Here is a 23,092-nt window from a genome sequence, read left to right as displayed (position 1 = left end):
AGGATTCTACCGCTTTTAAACTTTATGCACAGGCCTAGCAATATACTCTTTGACGGCATAGTGTGCAATCTCTAAAGCCATAAACATAAAGCTTTATGAACAACTTTCAAGGGAAAATCTCGGCGTGATCTTTCACCGCTTCGATAGAAAGGTGAGATGGGACCGCTGACAATAAAACGCTGTGTTTTATCTATTTTCTATAGCAATTATCTATTCTCTAATATTAAAATTAATGTTTTTGTTTTACCAGCAATAGGTAATATTTTTTGCAGATATATGAGGAAATCCTATTTGCTAGAAACTGTATGCTTAAATAGTTTTTCAGAATATAAAAAAACCGTTGGAACTTTTAAAAAAGGAACCATCATATTTTTGAAGGGCATAATAATAATTTATACAAGTACCTATATGAAATTGACTTGTAAGTCATTTGATTATTCCTAATTTAAAAATGTTTTCATTTACCTAAAGAGTTCTCACGTAACTATCAATTACCTAACCATTAAATTACTCAAAAAAATGTTTAAGACAGATAAAAAAGTGCTTTCAATTTTACACAAGCCTAAAATTAGAGGTAAAAACAGTGAAAACAATATTTATTTACCTTGATTAATATACTTTCTTTTATTATACACAAGATAAATTATTCCACATGTCGTTTTAAACGTGAAAATTACATAAATGTATGATTGTGGTTAATTTGTGGTTTCTTAACAGACCATGAATAGATATTGTTGGTTTTATTGAAACATTAGTGTGTTTAATAGGTGTCACATTTACATAAAATTAATAGTTTTAGTAAAGTATTTTATATTAATGAGTTGTATTTGGTTGGCGACCCACTGAAATTTGAATATTTTTCATCTTTATAATGGTCCTTCATTTGTGGAGAACCCGAGGTAGTACCCCTCTTGCCCTCCCCCAAATCCAGCTCAAACTACATCTATGGATTCCATTTCACTATGCCAACACTTCTTTACCCTATCTGCTATTAATTCGGCAGCATATGCATCACACCCAGTGACATCCACTAATATTATCAACAGGATTAGTTTGTTATCAGATCTCCATATTGGGATTCTCAGGTTATTTTTACTTTTTCCAATAAAAGTAATCTCTGTTCATCATCGTTCATATCATAATGCGGCTTAGTTATGCAATTCTGGCTTTACAGGTACTCCCATATCAGGGTGTATGCACAGATGCAAAATAAATTTCGTCATTGAATATATTTCGGAATATTTTAATACTATCGTAGTTTGCAAAAGATTTGTACTACTCACTTGAGCCGTAATATACAATCAGTTATTACCAATAATAAGGGGAAAAACCAACGGTGCATCGGCCTTAAGTATTGCGTAACTATCAGCATAAATTATCGTTAGGTTTTTTTATAATATTGAAGTTGCAAATGAGCATGCAGACGTATATGGACATTTGTAACGAACCCCAGATTAGATTAGAGTCGTTCCTACCGTCGGCCACAGATGCATTTCGACCCCTAAGGACTAACAACTAATTTGGTATGTTTTGTGTCTCTCTCTTACACGACGCTTAAAATCAGAACACAGCAATACTCAACGCTGTCGTTCTAAATCATAGTCTTCTTGTCCCAGTTGAGCCTTAGGCTCGCCTCCAAAACCCGGTGAAGCTGTTCAGGTCGCTAGGATCAACAGTAACTACATCGAAAAAAAAAGAGATGTCTCCGAATTCTATTTACTTGCCCTTTTACTTGAAAATGCTCTTTCATGTTTTAAATTTCTATTACACAATCATATTGCGCTCGATTCCTGAGTCAATACATTTGCATGATAACCACGTTAAATAAACAAAGATTCTCATCTTTGTACCTATCAATCACCGTTAATAAGAATCCATCATGAGTAACCTACGCATTACGTGGACCTTGAACCTCAGATCGTAAAAACTAGCCGCCCACATTTCTATGTGACTACATTATTTGCAAACAATGTTTATAGGTGTCATCTATATAAATATAAAATTGAAGTGTTTGTCTGTCATGTCAATATTATTGCCGTTGAGTAAAATTATATCCATATGATTCTGTATATACCTACGACAAATGGGTGCAACTCACATTTGTCGTAGGTATATACAGAATCGGTATAAACAATGCTTATAAGTGTCATCTATACAAATATAAAATTGAAGTGTTTGTCTGTCATTTCAATATTATTGCCGTTGAGTAAAATTATATCCATATGATTCTGTATGAGGTTGCTCCAATGCAAGTAGGTATATCTGCGATATTTGAGGTCCCTCTTTTGTGTATTCTGTTGGTCATGGACCCTACTCAACCAAACTACTTCAATGTAAATTGGTATAAGAAGATATGGGTTACTAAAAGATGTAACTACGCGATAGCTAATCGTAGACATGCAAATCAGAATGATAATATAGTCGGCCTTATTCTATTGTTCTTTACTTTTACTCCTCATATAAATATGGAGTATCCATGGAGTAGACAGGCAAACACCTAGTAGAAAAGCAAAAGAGAGTTATTCTGTTGATATAATACTATGCAATACGATATTGCAGAAATGGAATATTTATAGCAATACTGGTCAATTATACAATATGATTGAAATGAATGGATTGAAAGAGACACGTAAAACTCGATTATATTGAACTCTAATCATAAATCATTCATCATCAAAATAAGAGGGGAAAGAACAGATGCTGAATCATAATCCGATCGGAAGTAGGATCCTCGATGCAAAGGTCAATAATATCGATTTGTATTCGACTCACTACGTGAACGATGAGTTGCCAAATATAGAGTGTTAGTGACAATGATACGAATAATGCCTCTGAGGTCAGGTGCCATTGTTGGGTAGCTAAACATGATTTAGTATCATATTATAGATAAGTCATAGAACTCATTGATTTGAGTGCGACGCAATGATTCTACTGCGATGTTTTAGATAAGGCATAAAAGATGTGTAATACGGTTTTCTTTCGCTGCTTTTTTCTTTTAAGCGAAACGCATTGCGAAATGGTGAAGTTATTTGAAAAAGATTTTTAAAGTATCTACTTTGAATAGATATTTTGATGAGCGCACAGAACTGTACGATTTGCTTCTATCGACGAGGTATTATAAAGATTAAATGCTCTAGATTAATGTTTAATAATTAGTTTATCAAAGACTTTTGATCAACAGTTAGAGTAACGTATGTTTAACAATTATTTTGTAAAATATTTTATTTTGAAGTTTGAAATTTATAAGCTTTGTTTTTTAACACTAATGGCATTATTATTTTCTGCTAATCAACCCTTTTTTGTCAAAAGTAAATTTGACATTTTGATGCACGTAAGCTCTACCTTATACGTTATATATAGTATACTTTTCATCATAATTTATCAATACGAAATCAAAGTTCTGTTTGATCACTAAAATACATGTGTAAAGAATATAATTCAAAGATATGTGCAGAAATCTTTCTAGATATCGGCGGAATGAGGAACGAGGCGATCGGCAGCTAATGCCGTTACACTAATAGCACTCTCGTAACCATCGGATAATGTGCCCATGCGTAACTAGTAGAGTAATTAAGTATAAGATCTCCTCTACTTGCAATCACTGATATACGAGATGGGTATTATGTGGTAAGGCGGTAATCAGGTATCTAGTGTAAATAGTAGTAAGTGTAATTCTTATGAGTTATAGACTGATACTATTTAACCGATCACCGTGAAAGGTTTTTCATGAAGAGGTTTTATATGATATCTTCTTCATTGTTTCTAATATACGAAGTGTGTTGACATGCATGATGATTTATAAAGTTCGTTACCGTTTGACCAATCACCATGATAGCATGTACAGTACGAGGCATATTTGTCTTTTTATACATTTTTTAAAGGATTGAAATAGCAAATGAGCATGCGTTCCTTGCATGCCCAATGGTCAGTTGTCCATAACTGCAGTTTTTACCGATCTCATGCGCCTCATGGATAAGGCTTTTATTTTATTTACTTCGTCTAATACGGCAGAATACTTCTAAACCGTTTAACGAATCATCACTAATATTGGCTTAGATAAGCTTTTGATTAAGGAGGATCCAGAATTTGATCCGCTGCCAGACTGTCATCTAAAGCATATTGTGTATTGTTTACTGATCGACTTAGTTTTCCTCAGTATATAAAGAACAAATTACATAATTTCCCCTTATTTGACTTCAGCAACACAATTACAATAAACGACTCTACGCAGTTCTCATCGCAATGACAGCCGTAATAAAACTGTCACACATCGACTACAATAAAAACTGAATACGTACCACGCCCAAAATTATAGTTATTCGTACGAAGGATGATGAGAAAAATACTGACTTACGTCATTTTTGCAACGATCGTGTAGACCTATCAATGTAAATAATATTACTCTTTATTCGTGCCCCAAATTATTTTAACAGCTTTTGATTTCTCAGAATTTAATCAGGTAGTCTCAAAGTCAAAAGGATGGGTATTATGATGTCATCATGATATTATATAATAATAAACAGTTCATTAAAAGTTATATGTAAATGAATCATTATGTTTCTATAAATTATGCTATACTAAACAAGTTTGGAAGAAGAGTATACTAGAATTTTGCCTTCTAGTCGCTTACGAGTAGTTGCTTAAAAATATTGCAATTATTATAGTAAGTGATGTTCAAAATATTCGGATGATGGAACCATATTAATAGTGCTGAGGATGGTTGTAATCCTACTTTGATGATTTGATGATAAATATGTTAGTTTAGTCTCATTTTATTTTAGTTTCAATACAATATTGTAAGTAAATACATATTTTTATGAATAAAATTATACTAGGTTTACACTTCATGATAGAAGCATTCCTTACCCCTTAAGCTTATAAAATAGTACATTACAATACGAGGACGAAAAATTTTTTTCTGACAAGTGTGAGTTTGCAGGCCGAGCCGCAGGCGAGGACTGCAATCACACGAGTCAGAAAAACATTTTTCGTCCGCGTGTTGTATAAAATTTTATATTACGGGGTCGGAAATGGGGGTTTTGCGCACGCGAAGCGTGCGTAAAACGTGAATTTACGCACGCCGTGATATAAAAATAGTTTTACGCATATTGAGACGAATTTTTTGTGTCGAAATATAAGTAAAATAATTATTTTACTACCTACATGCGTCGACTCTTACTCAGATATTACTATTATAAAAGTGTAAAATTTAAACCATAAATAATAGGAAGTTAAATGGCAATATGTATTACACCTAGCCTATATAATTTTATTATTATATGTCTCTACATTCAATTTAATGATGTAATTTTACGTAAAGTAGAACGGCCCATAAAGTGATTTACAGACAGAAATGAATGATTACAGAACATAGCTAAGCTAAAATAAGGTAGGTATCTAAGATTTTGCGGTTATTGAACATACCTACTTATAGACTGGTTTGAGTTTAAATGCAATTCCTAGAAGTAATTAGATAAACTCGGTGCCGCAAGGATTGACGTATCAATAACGTTGCGTAAGTAATAAGTATCAAGATTACTGTTGATTAAATAAACTGTACTCAAGTTTCAAAGGAAACTGTATTTTCATAAACATTGTACTAGAATTGGAAAATGTGTTGTATCGATGGGCGTTGTTAGAGCTATATTGAGAGGAGGAAGATGGGTTCAAAAGTAACGAAATAGTAGAGATGCTGTAAAAAAATGGTTCTGAAAAAAATCCCGCCTTAGTGCCGTAGCGCCCTTACCATTAGTTTTCAAAACATCGAACAATTTTACGTTACGTTTTCTCAATCCATTATTCTGTTCCGTTTGCTTCAGTAGACTGAGTAAACGTAACAATAAGTAAGTGCTCAAGTCTTTTTGTCTGCCTCACATGTTCGCAAAAAAGAGAGACAAAACATAAAGCGCCATTTTGTCAATTAAGACATTGAATGTTACGTTACTGACACTATAGTTCTAATACAATCCGCTAGGGGCGCTGATTGGATTTTGTATGGGCAAATACGTAAACAAATACCAAAACAGTCATATTTGTCGAAACGTAAAAACTCATGGTAAGGTTACTGAGGTTTCATACCCCTAAGTGATAAGGGTGGTTCACCCTTAACATTTTTTATTTATATGGCGACACAACGCTTGCCAGGTCAGCTAGAATATTATAAAAGACATATGCATCAAAATAATAACTTCCTTATTTTAAAATCGCTTGTAATGTAATCGTCTAAATGTTGCATAATAAGGAAATCGGTACAACCAAGAACTAGTACAACCAGCTATCTAATCTAATGTGGAAAACCTCATGACACACTTTCTTCGTATCGAAAACCAATGCAATTCTGATCGATGGAAATTGTCACTTATGTTTATCAATTGTGTCCATTGACCAGTTATCGTAGTCTTTGCTGTGATAACTCTTTTCTTTTGTGTTTTACCGTTCAAAAGACTTTGATGATAACAACTGGATTTGTTTGTTGAAGTGCCCTTGAAAAGACTTTGTGAGACTTTGTCGTTAGCGGTTACTATTTATAGGTGCATCATATTTTCCGACTTCCGGGAGATAGACTTTTCCGAGGCGTTCCAGTTTAGTCCTCAGGGGTAGCGGCGCTTCTGTGGCCGACCTCAGGTAGGAATACCTAATCCTATCTGGGGTTGATTTCAGTAGTCCATGGGCGGCAGTAGCCATTTACCATCAGGTGGACTGCATGCTCGTCTGCTACTCTTATATTATAAAAAAAAATATATTTTCAGTTGAGCTCGTGTTATGATCCGTTAGTATAGAAAATATATATAATTGACACTTTGCAAGTGCCTCCGTGAGTTGATACAAATTAAATACTTTTGACTTCATTTCATAGATCATACGGAAGCGACGTGAGGCACGGACGGGTAGATGCGTTTCATCGCATTTATCGAAGCCCGATTTCTTTTACGCTATGTACGAATTTGTGATGCGCGCTGAGAAATTGGACCTTCTTAAGTGTCCCTGTAGTTCGCCAGGACCAAAATAGTGCTACAGAATCTCCTGTTTGTCGTAATAGGAAACTAAAAAGGGGCTTCCGGGGTTGCGGGTGGCAAGAGTAAAAGCTCAAAGCGGGGCCCGCGACCCGGGCGAAGTCGGGTCCTTCGGGCGTTCCTATGATCTTTTTTTCGAAGGATTGATGCTTACCAGAGACGCTGACAACTTGTGATCAAATAGCTTATAACCCTCCTAATAAGGTGTAATTCTGAAAGACATGTTGAATACATAAAAGTACTTCCATTTTAAACAACCAATACATTAAATTGATCGCATTAAAAGGTATATGTAAGATTCAAAACACTATTTTTCCCGCTGATTTGACACGAATGACGCCATCGCGACGCCATGACCCACGATAATAATCACGGCGTGATCTTAGTCATATACTCTTTAAAATATTCTTAAGTGTTCCAACCACAATTAGTTTATGTGTTGCATAATGCAATAAGATGTTTAGTAAAACTGAATATGGCAAAACACTACCACAAGTGATATTACTAAAGAAATATTATAAAAGAAACAAATCGACTGTTTAAAAATATAGCCCATGTTATGCTATCACAATTTAAGACGAATCCAACGACACCTCGTATACGCTAAAATCCATCAAGCACCATTTCGTAGTTGTGTAAAAATCCTACTAACATTTGATCACCAATTATTGTCTCTAAAGCCTACGTTAGTATGTACGAGACAGTAGGGCAATCGCCGTAGCACTATGAAACAAAGGTTCTAGTTTCAATCCCCAGGTTAAATTACCAACGACATCTAGACGTTTTACTTTCTATTTATTAATGGGATCCCGAAACGGAATCCTAGCTAGAGGTTATGAGCGTAAAAAATGTCATCTGAGTATGACTTGCTTTGCTCTTTAAATAATAACACATTAGCGTTTCATTCCTTATAATAAACAAAAAGATTTGATGACGGGTTTCCAGACCATACAGTCTACAAATTCATATGCATGATACGGGTACAACGTGATTTCATTTTCCTCTTTCCTTAGTCTAAAGCTTAGTATTGACTAATACATTAAATCTACAGTATTTATGAGGTTCTACGAACGACATCATACGTCACTACAACAAAGTTTAAGTCATGCGTTACTTGCAGGAAGTAAATGTGTTATCAGGGAAAACCGCAGATTTTAAGATATTTAAACATTAAAACGTTCAATAAATATTCAGATGTTTAATATTCATGTTGAACGTTTAACGCGTGCCTCGATTCCAAAATAATGTGGGGATTATTACTGTTTACATTGATTTATTTGTATGACGTATATCCATTTGAGGTAGAGACTTCAGGTCTTCCCCAGTTTTAAAAAAACCGCTCAGTTTTCGTTTTCAGTTGTCGTAATAGTTGGTTATTGGAGATACCGCTGGTTTGAGCTTTTAACAAAATTTTTAATGCCATAAGACTAATCCCCTACGTTCTAACGGTTAAACAGAAAGTTAAAAAAATAAAAACCCAACCACCTAGAAAGTCAACAAAAATGTAATTTGGTGACTGAACAACATTTTAATTTAAAAGTGTTAAACGTAAATATTTGCTTGTCGTGTACGCGAATATATTGGCTTTTCGGGCAGGCCCGCTGTTCCTTTAGGATGAAGTAGAAACAGACGATTATCTTTTATGAGAAAGGGGACAGATGGGTTAACGTAACGTAATGAGCCTTCCGAACCGCGGAAACACGCATGATTTAGCCTCTAGCGGTCACCCAATAAACTCTTGACCGCACTTGACGCTTTACTATACCCCTTTCAACCTTCCTTTACACGTTACTTAATATACTCTACAATGGATTTAAATAGTAAAATCCAAATAATCCAAACACAGTGCAAAAGACTACCAAATTGACTTCCAACTTCATTATCTTTCTTACTTTAATTTACGTAATAATTTAGTAATAATAGTTTTTAAAACATATCTCAGAGAACCTATAATTTTCACAAGCATAAAATTAATTGTTTAAAAAATACTTATTATAGGTATTACTTGTAATTATAATTGACATTGAGTATCTCGAAATAATTAAAAAAAATCAAGAAACGTTGTTGCTTGTAACAGAAATTATTGACGATCTGAATTTCCCAAGCTCAATAGTAAAATTATTTCCTTTTATTGAACTCAATTGATATGCTAACCTTGTCCGCAAAGGCCCAGTTGTTTATAAATATCTTATCATCCTTAAAGAAACAATAATACTGCAATTAATACCTTGTCTCACTACCAATGTGTCAACGCATGCGATAAACCACAGACCTGTATTTTCTGTGCGATAAACGATAAACGCTAAAGATGTATATACTATACTATACCAGATTTCTTTGCAGGTTTATGCCCATATTATAAATTGATTCATCATTAGGTATAGGCATTAATGGTGAAGGACATCCAGATGATATCTATGATATTGTACCTACGAGAGGGACATTGATGGTATGTGTATCAATGTTATGGCAGACATTTCATAATACCGACTAAAAATAAATATTTTCCTATCCTAACGAATATACCAAGATTTATTTTGTTATTTTTTTAGAAACAGCGATATTTTCTTATTCTACGAGAATGGTAACACTAAGCAAAGGTAATCGTGAGTTTTACGTCTTAATACGTCTTTACAATGCATTTATGTATATCGCTTCACGTTATCTACCGTTAGTGAAACTTGTCCTTAATTGTTGTTAAGGAAAACCGTACTTTGTAATTTTACTCCGTGCCTATACCAATTTGACGATTGTACTACGGCGCCAAAGACAAAAAAGTATTTATAAAAATAAACCTAAAAAACCTAAAAATGTTTCCTGTTAAGTTATTAAAAACACATTATTCAAACCAGTAATTTGCGAGAAACCGCAAGTAAAATTTTGTTTTTGTTATTTAATAAACGATTTACTTTTATATATTAGTCCTTAAGAGTTGTTGTGAGTTGTGACTGATGGAAAGCAGTCAACGCGCCTGTGGACATTTGCAACACCAGAGGAGTTACCAATGCATCGCCGGCTTTGGCCGCGATTTTTTTGCACCTTTTTTGAGAGCCCCATGTCATATGGAATTAGTTCTAGATTTTAATAAGAACCAGTAACCACTAACTATCCGGTAGACTGTATGCACATGTGATACATCAATGTCATAATGTATGTAAATATAAAATGCTAAATTTATGCTGAGTGATAAATAAAATAATAAGTATTTAACGTAAATAAGCATGAGCTTTGTACTGCGGTAGAAATTTGATTTTAAAAGTAAAATCTTAGACTAATATAAAATATGAATTCGATAAACATAAACTTCAGTTAAGAATATTATATTTATTTTATCTTTCAGAAATATATTCATTTCTGTGAGATAAAATAAAATAGAAATAAAAATAATGAGTAATTTTAAATAAATAAACATTTTCCATGGAAAATACACCAACGTGATATAATACAGGGTAACAGCTTCAAAGTCCTACGTTTCCCCTTTCATAGTGACTGGGACAAAGGAAGCCTCATTAAAATCTTCAGAATGGCAAATTTTCTGTAATTTTGCTTTTTAACTTTTGTGGGAATGCCATAATGAATAGCAAGATAATATATATAAGGCTATACAATTATACATGCATAAAGGTTTTTTTTTACAAATACTTAATGTCTTTGAAGGTGGTAGAACCCTTTGTGGTTCGACTCCGGCGGCACCACCGCCACACCTATTTCTACCTAATAACAGCAGTGTTAGGCGCTGCTGTGTTCCGGTTTGAAGGGTGTGGTAAGGGAGACATACTTTTCCGAAGCGTTCCAGCTTAGTCCTCAGAGGTAGCGGCACATCTATGCCCTACCTCAGGTAGGAATATCTAATCCTATCTGGGGTTGATTGCAGATGTCCATCGGCGGCACTTACCATCAGGTAGACTGCATGGTCGTCTGCTACTCCTATATTATAAAAAAAAAACAAATGGTTTATTTTTTGCAATCTATTGAATGCTGGTGGCTCATTGTCAATATTTCGAAATTACCTACAGCTAATGGATTCTAAGAAAACTTTCACCATAACACTTATATTGAAAGACAAATACATTACTATACGTAATTCGAAAAGATTAAATAAATTACAACGTTAAGCATTTTTGTAATGAAGTTTGAATGTTCGCCATCAGAATCAAATCGCAAAAAATAACATAATGTTATTATTTTGAAGATTTATTGTACAATCTTGCTTTAGGTATGTGCTACCAAAATACTTTATGAACTCACAAAAACCTTTTTAAAAATTATGATGGTGAAGTTGCAGTAACAAATTTAACTAATATTTTGCGAAATCATTTGAGGTAGCAAAGAAATGCAACGAAAATAAGTAACGAAATAATTATGAAAGCGTCTGGAAAGGGTAGAAATAAAATTTTCAATAGTAACGTAATTAAAATTTAACATAATTATATTACCTTATCTTAAACAGTTATAAAGAAAAATAAAAATATACTGTTTTGAACTCGAGTTTATGAATGTTTAATTAATTGTTTTATCTACTACTTATTGCTAATATTTAAAAATATACAATGAAATAGGTAAACAGTGTCTGTTGGTAATGTTAAAATATCAGCTTTTTACTAAATCCATATGAAAGTCTCGTATATACGTACTTATAACAAAATGACAGTCATTGAAAATTGTCTGCCTATCTTTTTGTTTTGGTTAATTACGGAAACGGCTATCGATTTTGACGGGATTTTAACGCATATCGATTTGTATCAGAATATCGGCAACCAATACAATAAATATTTGAGTAATGGCGTGGTAAGACGCCTGTGAAGTGCGATATTGCATTTCATGTTAAGCCGTGGTATTAAGGGGCATAATCCTAGCACTTATTTTAAACAAATAAGGTATTAAGCTGAGATAGCTGTCGTCTTATCAATGATACATGTTCGAGGTATAAGTATTTACTGCGTATGATGTTTAAACTGTAAATATTGTCTTAGTGTTTTAATACGATAGAAATAAATCATTTATTTCTATTAAATGCGATAAGATTGTGGTTAACCACACCCAACGTTAAATGCTTTCTGTCAATATTTAAACATAAAATATAAGAAGTTTTATTAAAAAATAGCGAAAATTCTCGCTACTATTTGCGAGAAACATGAAATTTTATATTTGTTTAGAACATTGTATATTTCCGTAACTACATTTCAAGATTATCTGCAGGACTTGGCATCCATTTAGATCTTAATTCTTTTGTTAATGAATTCGACAACCACACATAATCACACAATTTAACTTGGCTTCTTTTTAAATTTTACTTTTTAATGGGAGAGAATTGAATTACAATTAAATTTATCAGTAAACTTTATTATTGTGTGTGTCTAGGCATCAATAGTATCATACAGAGTCATGCCTCCCCTTTCATGAAAAACCCATGATATGCTTAGTCATTATGAGTAAGCGGCAAAAGCTGTTCTAGCTTTTATTGAAATAATCTTCAATATATATTGAATGACGTTATTTTAATAGTTAATTGAGTATGAGAATAATTAAATCTTAACGTTAATCTTATTAACAATGTTTAAAAATAAGTAGTTGCATAACCTCTAAAAAAGCCGGAAGATTTATTTTAGCTGTGTTAATTATTCAAAGCTTGCATTAATGAAGACAATAGCTTAAAGCGAAACTGATTAAACTGCAGATGAATGCAACGTTCGAGCTTTTAGGGATTATTTTCAAGCTTTTGTAATCCTCGAGACTGAAAGAATTATTAGTTAATTTATGTTACGATATTTTTCTGTCAGTCGATATAAAACGATAATAAGTACAATGAGTCTTCTGACTATAACCTATTATTTTTTCTTTTTCTACCCGACTGTGAAGAATAATGTTTTTTTTTTTAGTATAATGTTATTATTATAATATAGGAGAAGCAGAGGAGCATGCAGTTCACCTGAAGTGGCTACTGCCGCCCAAGAACTTCTGTAATCGATCACAGATAAGATCAGATTCTTACCTATGGTCGACCGCAGATGCACCGTTACCCCTATGACTAAGCTGAAACGCTTCGGTAAAATATCCTTAGCAAACGCTTTAAACCAGAACAGCAGCGCCTAACACTGCTGTTATTAGGCAGACAACACTACTATACTATACATACTATACATTCTAGAATATTCTTGAAAGTTAAGATAGCGATTTTCTATATTAACAATGTTTTTATCAGCGTTTATTTTTAATCCTGTGTCCTTAAGTGCAATTAAACTCATAGCACTTAGGCTAGCTTAAGATAATATAGGAATACTGATTTAATCTGGATTGTTTATTACGCATGAAAGCGAATAATCAGAGATAAACAAGTTAATAATAGTAGTAATAGATAGTAATCTTGCTGTATTATTGGATACTTTGTAACCTTTACGTTCAAAACAAGTTTTAGTTTTACTTTGAAACGAATATAAGCGTATACATAATATTAAATGTGGTAAACTGGTTAACGTGATTTTTCCAAAGGAAAGAAGTTATCTATTCTAACCGGTCATAGCACATAGCGCATAGTGTACAGATATATCTAAACCGATCCACAAAGTTAACTAAACTCAGGTGCGATGAGGAGTAAAATGGGTGACCGCTAGTGACTTTCACTCGGGCTTACATACTCATTAAGCTGTCGATCCGTTGTCATCATTGGGGTATAAAGGGTTACAGCTAGCCTATAAACCAGCAAAACACTATCCCGAACTAAGATAAAGTGTTATAAATTGCTGCAATAAATATTGTAACACAAATTATCAGAATTTCTCTTTACCTCTCACTCTTTAGCCATAACTTGCGATCGGGTAATAAAAAGGTGGTGGAATCCTTTATGGTTCGACTCCGGCAGAACTACCGCCACATCTATTTCTGCCTAATAATAGCAGTGTTAAGGGCTGTTGTATTCTGATTAGAAGGGTGTAGAAAGGGACACATACTTTTCTGAGCTATTCCAGCTTAGTTTTCAGAGGGCAGCGGTGCATTTGTGGCCTATCTCAAGTAGGATTCTAACCTTATCTGGGGTAGATCACAGATGTCCATGGGCGGCAGTACCCACTTACCATTACGTGGACTGCACGCTCGTCTGTAATTTATATTATGAATAAATACAAATGTTGCCATTTAAGATTACAGTATTTATTTAAACGAGTCATTATTCTATACTCGCGTATGTTATAGTTGACCTTAACCATAAACTTAAGTTCAATCACACAATAAAAATGAGATTTTGTATTTTGTTACAAAATAAATCACGATAACACGAAAGCTATTAATCATGCAACGATTAGTATAACCATAAAATATATACTGTAGCATTAAATTTCACGATACTGTATTTCAGTTGTTGACCGGTCAAAGACACAAGCTTATGCGGATTTTCTACAAGGTCAGTTGGTTTTTACCTTAATGCGACAGGAGGGTTGTTTTTCACGGAGCTTAATAGATTTAGAAATATTAGGTGACACTTTAGGGTTCCGTGATTATTTTCTTTGTCTATTAAACCGTAATAGGTAGACAGTTCAAATTTTCGCGTTGCGTTTACTTCTAAGGCTGTTGAACATTGAATAGTACGAAACTCTCAGTATGTTAGGTTGACATACACTTGGCCTATTTTTTTCACTTGGTAAAACTAGTCGAATAAAACTGCGTGTCTCTCAAAGTTCTAAAAATCAAAATGGCGACTTTAATTTGTGTCATTTCTTCTTGTATTTTTAAAATGATTTTTTTTGACAAATTCCTTAGTACTTTACTTTTAAAAAAAGAAGATTTATTCCCGTTTCATAGCTAACATTAATTATCACGAGTCTTCTAAATTACAATATAAATTTTCTAAATTATCTATAACAATATTTTATACTTAAACCATAATCTTAAACGTAAAAATTTACTTTTTGTGACTAATCCATTACATTGGCACAAATTGGAAATCTCAGGGTTAACCTCTCAACAAGTGACATTTCTCAAGTACCAACCGGCTTAAGAATGGGATCAGCATTCAACTTGATAAAGCAATTATATCTTAATGATGGCAAAGTAATGTAACTGTAAAAAATCAACAAAGGCTCAAGTAAACAGTCAGTTTAATTGTATGCGAGTTGTATTAAAGAAAATAAGTTTTTAATATTAAAGTCAGCCGCTATATTTGCGACTCACGGTGTCGCCTCGTATGCTTTTATTTCGAAGAACTTAAAAGTCAAAATTGCGTGTATAAAAGTTATCCATTACAGGAAATGTATACCTATTGTTATAGCAGGTTCACAAAGGATTACATGTAATTTACATATACGTGTTGATAATAAAACGCGACAAAAACATATGTAATTAAGACGATGTACGTTGTAATATTATTGCTTATTTTAAACAGAGTTCAAGTAGAGGAAGTTATTTTGAGTCAATGTGCAGGCAATGTGCATCTTTAAATTAATGTTAACAAAGTTAAAATTGTGAAAAAATAAATAAAATAATAAATTTAATTTACTAATTTATTATTTTATTAAATTTTAACAATGTTGATTTAATACTTCAATCGCGATAGTAATAATTAAATTTGACAATTTATTATTTTATTAAATTTTAACAAAGTTGATTTAATACCTTCAAGCGCGATAGGGAAATATGTTTTGCTACCAAGAATTAATTTTAATAGCGCAGGCACCCATATAAAAATCTATACCATGTTATAGTTTTCTATATCGTTAACCCTTTTAGGATCTTGTATATATTTTTAAAGACATAATTAAGGGCACGTACGCAACACTACAAAAGTATACGTACCTAATTTGTTTCCAATAGAAAACAGAAAAGAAGCATCAATTTAACACGAATACACAAATCAAGTGTTTTATGCAAAATGTCGTATTCAATACGATATTAAATTACCATAGTAACTTGACCGCTTGAATAAATCTTAGATCAGCCGACAGGCAATAACGGCTAAAACACACAAAAAACTAACCATGTACGAAACATTTCGTCTTTTTGTTACGAATTAAATTACAGCCGTTCTAATTCAGTCTGGCCACGTACGGGTGCAAAAAGCTAGCGCCGATAGATCAGTGGTTCTCAACCTGAGAGATAAACTAAGGTTTGAAAATATTAGTCCATATAAATCATCTATCTAAGATCCTATTTAAATTACTACTATATACAGACCTCTCCCCGGTAGGGAGATTTGTCTATTTCAATCATTATTAATTTGAATTAAAAAATAAGGCATTTTTAATAAAAATAAGTTCTTTATAAATACAACAGTACAAAAAATAAAAAATATCTTAAATCCAGGTTAAGATAGAAAATTTCGTATCACTAACTTTAATTACTATATTAAAGCTAAAGCTATGATACAATACTTAAGATGCAAATATACGAACATAATTAAAAGTTAACAGTTTGAGAACCTCTTTACATACGACAATTTAAACACAGCACCAGACTCCATGCTGCGTCGGATTTTAACAATTCTCGCAATGCCCTTTCAAATATATTTCTGTCGTTTAAAATTCTGACAGTCATATTTTTTACTTGACAACTTAAGAACTAATGATAGAATACTAATCATTATGAAGATTACCTACAATGCACCTTTTCTGTACCCTTTACCTATACATTTCCATTCATTGCCCCTAACGGACTGTATCAAAACTGATTGGAAAGGTATGGGAAATGCGTAAACAAATACAAAAACAGTCATTTTTGTAAAAACGTAAAAACTCATACTAAGAGTACTGGCTCGTAGCCGTAAAAAGTATCAGAGAAATGCAGTGTTAAAGAGAGCTGAATGACAGTTTCCAGGACCAATCATCGTTTGCCCATTATTGCCTATTGGACCCGAATATTTTTTCAGCATGATCGTGGCATAGGTCACAGTATGAAAGACTAGACTCTACAGTCTTTACATGCCTATGACAACTTTTGTTTTTGTTGGTTGAAGTGAGCTTTCATAAGTATGTATTAAGTGACAGTGTACCTACTTCTAAGTATGTCTTATGGGAAAAAAAATATCTTAAGAGCCATACTTTCCTTCACCTTTAGTGCAAATGAAAAGTCATCTGTACTATACACATGATATTATATATATGTTTTTAATATTAGCAAATATTTATCACTAGAAATAACAGTAAAAATAACAAAAAATACAGCTAGAAAACCTATTTATCTAAGAGTTCCTTAACAAAGTTTTTAATGGTATAGGATGTCTACTAAATTTCACTTGGCCAACGCGGTGGTCAACGGCGTTAACCCCTTAGGGGACAGTGGTCCAGTAATCGCCTGAGACCACTACAGATATAATTTTGCAATATAAGATGTTTCTTGCATCGACCTACAGCTTATCTTAGCTAATAAATTAGCAAGAATTAACTTTTATAAAACAGTACCTGTTATGATATGCACTAAACAAGGATGCAGTAAACCTTGCAAGCTGATATACGAGTATGTATCCACAACAAGTCTCAAGCCTTTTACGAGATTAAAGGCGCGGCGTTTAGGAATTCATGGAAAAATCTGTTTACTGGTAGGGAGCGAGGAAATATTAGTTTTACTTAGTAATCACTTGCTCCAACCTTGTGATAGTATATTTTCTTAGTAGTATGATATATTTGCTACATTTTTGCAACTATGTTGTGTTGCGTTTGTTAGCACAACGGTCACACTGAGTGTTGGGTTCAATCCAGGTTTAAACAAACATCTAATTAATTTATTTTGATCTGTTTCTGGACTGGTCTATAGCACGATACAGAGAATCCCTAAAGTGCCTACAGATACTAGAAGCCTACAAATTTAGAAATCATAATTATAATATGTTTACAACTGTCTACCGTTACAATTGCTAATAAGTGATTTGTCTTGCTTTTATTTTGATAAATTACTTTCATACTTACAACATTATTCGAGAAATAAATTATGCAATAGTGAAAGTTTAATCAAGATCTGTTCAATAGCGTAATTAGTTCTTTCAGACAGACAGGCAGATAAATATTCTAGTACTCTGTCACACGAATATGACGTATCGGCGATATGCCTATTTAAGTCATAGATAAATATCTAACTGTCATACTAATGCTGTGCTCAGTAAATAGATAGTATAAATTGTCATTGGCTCAGTATGACAGTTTAAACATTATATAGGTGCACTAGCCTTTGAATAGAATGCTGCAATTGGATAGGAATAAAAGGGTCTATACCTACTCATCTCCCTCCTGCATTGTTTGAGATGCATTGTAATCACATTGTGATTTACTAAGGTATTGCAAGTATGCTGAGCGATACTAGATCTCTTTGAACTTCGATCGACACGGTGTCACTACCTGAGCATGGTGGTTGCTGCCACTCATAGATATCAGTCACCATTTCCGTTTAGAACTAGGGTTTTGCTTGAAACCGCTACGTTTGAGTAAGATCTTCGCCTAAACCGGTATCCCCGTATCCATCCACCACCTTCAACCAAAACTACTTTACGTTAGAATTATGTGTGACTGTGGTACCTCCCCGGTCGATCCAATTAGCTACCTTCTTTTTTCTTCTTCCAAACTTGTCAGTTTAACAATATTTATTGATCCTTTACTGTATATAAGTAGGATTTTTTTTCATTCTTCATTTTGTTGACACCTTCAGTGTCATCAACCCAGCGGTCGCTCCCTATGGAGCACCGCTAGCACCTCTCGTTTCCAGGATGAGAGGCCGCTATCCGATGTCGGCTGTACGGTCCCCTAGGACGAAAGCTTGAAGGAGGAGTTTAGTGGGTTGGGTTGTCCTTTCAGGAGCCCCAAACTCCCCAGGTACCGTCTTCGCAGCCTGGGCGTGCTAGGATGCATTCTCCCACCTCCCTCCGCAAAGGGTAGCCCATTTTTCCACCTATTCATCTGGGCGCCAAAAAAATCATTATTCATCAGACTTAACTTACTAGACACCGAACTTAACAAAACAAATTCTCTTAAAAAGATATACGTGTACCTATTCGTTTATTTTTATCTTTAATAAAATACTAAGTAGTATCACTTAAGTGCTTCGTGGTCCCCATGTCATGAACTTTGACCTTACAGAGCTTTCAGGGTATTAGCCATTTGTTTGCCAAATGGTGACCACGCCTATGGTGGGCCGTGAAATATGGAACTATTTTTATTTTGATGGAGGCTTTTATTACCTCTTAGCGTAAGTGGGTTGGTATTTCAAAGTTAAGGATCATTATTCACAATTAACTCGTACATAAATATAAAATAATACGTAGACCACTATTTCACCACCAAAAAAAAATACTTTGGTAAAATTGTATAGTCATCGCCAAACTGTTAGTCCGCTCTGAAGTCGTTGCAAGCAGGTGTAGTCATATAATTTGCTATGGCGACGCGACTCATTTCTATGTTCAGAGCGGACTATACTATACTGATTAATATGTATTACAACTTAAGAAACTAAAACATCGATTTAAGTATATACCTTATACCTATACTACTTGTAATTTTGATTATTTCTTGTTCTTAAAGCAGTTACCTATTACATAAAAAATATGAATGAAATAAACCCTGTAATTACTAACTTACCCACATGGCACTGCGATATCGGTATGACACAACGAGGATTGAGAACGGATGATTCAGATTTTCGTTTAAGATGTGATCGTGGATATTTACTTATCATCTCGGTATATTCCTATGAATTGGGTTGTACCCACACCACAAGGAATCCTAGTGTGAAACTATGAGTGTAGAAAGCATTATGTATTGATAATTGATACGAAACTTCTACCGTATTAAAATATACGGTATATGTGTATGATAAAGATTGCGTGTAAACGGCTAAACTAAAAGCGACGTGGGTAAAGATCATTGATAGTGCGTGAGGTGTGTACTGTCAGGAAATGTCAGACAAGCTAACAGGCGCAGAACATAGGGACTATGATACGTGGTAATTAAAGGTATATATAGATGCTATTTATACCAGACTGACGAGGATAATATGGAAGTAGCAGTCGAGCAGTTCTCCTGATGGTAAGTGGCTACTTTCGCCCGTGGATATCTGTAATCAACTCCAGATAGGATTAGATATTCCTATCTTAGGTCCGCCACAGATGCGCCACTACCCCTGAGTATAAGCTGGAATGCCTCGGAAAAGTATGTCTCCCTTATCACACACGTCATACCAGAACACAGCAGCGTTTAACACTGTTGTTATGTGACAGAAATAGGTGTGGCGGAGATGCCGCTGGAGTTGAACTACAAAGGGTTCTACCACCATCAATGTATCTAGGTCTCGTTCTTTAGCACGCCCTACAGCTTAATTGGCTTGACAAAAGTTAACATAATATTATGAGATGTTAGGCTACGTTGCTAGGCAGTGATAGCCTAGTGATTAAGAAACTCGGCCTCTCGATCGAGGGGTCCGGGGTTCAAATCCCAGGCATGCACCTCTAATCTTTCAAAGTTATGTGCGTATTAGAAATTAATTATCACTTGCCTAAACGGCCAAGGAAAACATCGTGCCTGCATACCTAAGAAATCTTACAAAAATTGGTTTCATGGGTATGTGAAGTCTACCAATTCGCACTTTGCCAGCGCGGTGGACTATGGCCTAATCCTTCTCATTCTGAGAAACCCGTGCCCAGCAGTACGACAATGATGGGCTGATGATGAGGCTACATAATTTCCCTTCTCAGTTAATTATTTTACTAGTGTAATATTGTACCTATGTAGTAGATAGGGAACAATGTATTTTCTGTTTTATAAATAAGTTTAAAATAAGGTATTCGTTCATATAATTCTTTAGTATCATAATTTTGTATAAGTTATATCAACATAGTGCGTAGGTAATTTATCGATTGATATTATAAACAAATTAGAAAACAAATTAAACGGCTAATTGCCTTCAAATGATTAAATTCTCAAACGATTCCAACAAAAACAGGTTTACTAGTACATTTTCTAGAGGATATGCAAATATCCGCAATTGCACTTCTATTACAAAGACAGCAGCCATTTACTATTCAGTTTACTTACACTGCAACCTTAGTGGTTGCCCAATAGTGGGATTTTAATATTACTAGATTAATATGTTCTAATATCAAGAAATCGGGTCCTTTTTGTACAATGGGCATAAAGTAGTTAAAAATTTAAAAAATATGGGATTAAATTCTAGAAATCATGTATAACTTGTTTCAGTAATGATCGTAATCCAAAATGTCAGGATTTTAATTCGCCTTTCGTTCCGTCTCTACAATGTTTGGTGCAATGAAAATGCCGTCATTCTAGATTACATTATCTATTGAGACAAGTAATATTTATTTAATAAGTTATTTTTATTTGCAACATCAGTATATAACATTTAATATGAACTTAAATATAGGTCGTTAAGTAAACTATACGCATTTTGAAAAAAAAAGTCAATGAAACTTGCAAATTTTCTATTTTCAAATTTCAATACAATACACAACCACAAAGTAGGTACTAATAATAAATATGCGATGGACGATAAACATAATATTATATAACACGATACCACAATTTTCCTTCATACTCCGCTATTTATAAGACAGATTCCTATTTATCTTACGTATATCTCACTTATCGAGAATAGTCAACGCACGATAATATTGTTCTGATAAAATATTATTCCGACTACTCACTCATAAAACATTCTGTCAGTGGTGTATACAAATGATATTAGCTTAGCAATACCATTTCCTATTAGTTATTTACATATTTAAACACTTCACTATTTAACTCACGTGGGGAGGCGGCATGTCAATTGGCTTGTTTTGCTTACCTGAAAGAAGATTGGAGGAAAATTAATTATTTATTCATCATAAAAGATATTATAAAGATTTTCACATCACGCTCCTGTGTTAAATGAGTTATAACTGAACATTTTTATATATTTATTTATTGTTTACCTGGGTATAGAATATAGATATTGTCATTACATCCTAGCTTTAAAGGTGGTAAAACCCTTTGTGGTTCAACTCCGAAGGCACCACCAACACAACTATTTTTGCCTCATAACCGCAGTGTTAAACGCTGCCGTGTTCTGGTTTGAAGGGTGTGGTAAGGGAGACATATTTTTCCGAGGCGTTCCAGCTTAGTCCTCAGGAATAGCGGTGCATCTTTGTCCGACCTTAGGAATACCTCATCCTATCTGGGGTTGATTACACATGGCCATGTTAGCAGTAGCCACTTACCATCAGGTGGACTGCATGCTCGTCTGCTACTCCTATATTTATATATAAAACGAAAATAAATCATAAGCAAAATGTTTGAAACTTGTGTTAAGCGCATCATACTAGTAGTAAATATTTATTAGATCGACAGATGTAGACAAATAATATGCATAATTATGTACCTATAGCACAATAGAAATAATACAGTCTGATACAAATATAAGTAGTTAACGGCACGTTAAACTCTACTTATCGACGCGCTAGTATTAGTAGTAGTAATTTTCTTGCGAAAGTAGTTTTAACAATTCTTTTAAAACATAATTGTCACTTTTTATCAGTCCTATAACTAGTGAGTCATCGTAAGCGAAATTGTCACGCAATATACCTATATTACGACTGCAAAACACCCATTTCAAAGTCATCAAAAGACTTTGGTCCGTAATCACAGGGAACATGCGATGTCTTCGTGAGATAGATGGAACAATAGTTCAATATAATTTTATATTGAGTACCTACAGAAACGAATTAGGTTAATTTATGGCTGTGGTGAGGGTGTCGTTAACTTAAATTCATATTTGACGAAAAAAAAGATGCAAGGATCTCTCTTGTAGTAATAGTAGTAATATTGTTTCGGTTATTGTGTTACTAGTACATGAAAGTAATTGAAAGCTTATTGTAGTATTTATATCAACACATTTTTTGCTATAACTTCAGGGGCAGGAGGTGAGGTCTGTTCAGGTTTGAGGGGTACAATGTACACTTATTTTATAGAGACATCCCACCTATGTAGGTCTTAAAAAGTCATCCAATCCATTTTAGGTAAATCACCTTTATGATAATTTAATATGTTCAGGCATAGATTAGTAAAGATTACTCACTCCTAACATGAAAATGTAACCAGTTTTGACAAATGAAATTGTCA

General features: G+C 33.8%; 2 protein-coding genes across 4 annotated transcripts in view; one reads left to right on the top strand and one right to left on the bottom strand.

Annotated features, from left to right (window-relative positions):
• Positions 1-23,092, top strand: part of LOC140750240 (uncharacterized) — a 343,727-nt gene that overhangs the window by 123,228 nt on the left and 197,407 nt on the right. The gene's annotated exons all lie outside the window — the stretch shown is intronic.
• The window catches only part of LOC140750246 (uncharacterized), a 281,508-nt gene that overhangs the window by 131,103 nt on the left and 127,313 nt on the right, over positions 1-23,092 (bottom strand). Inside the window, exon 1 of one of the 3 annotated variants that reach the window (XM_073083683.1) lies at positions 21,742-21,760. The exons of the other annotated variants lie outside the window; for them this stretch is intronic. The gene's annotated coding sequence lies outside the window, so the exon portion shown is untranslated. Of the gene's footprint in view, positions 1-21,741; positions 21,761-23,092 lie in introns of those variants that run through there. 3 annotated transcript variants of the gene reach the window in all.

The sequence above is a fragment of the Epargyreus clarus genome, unplaced genomic scaffold, assembly GCF_041222505.1.
Source record: "Epargyreus clarus isolate Ecla_fem2 unplaced genomic scaffold, WU_Ecla_fem_2.2 ptg000019l, whole genome shotgun sequence".
Classification (NCBI taxonomy): domain Eukaryota; kingdom Metazoa; phylum Arthropoda; class Insecta; order Lepidoptera; family Hesperiidae; genus Epargyreus; species Epargyreus clarus.
This window is presented reverse-complemented; position numbering and strand designations above follow the sequence as displayed.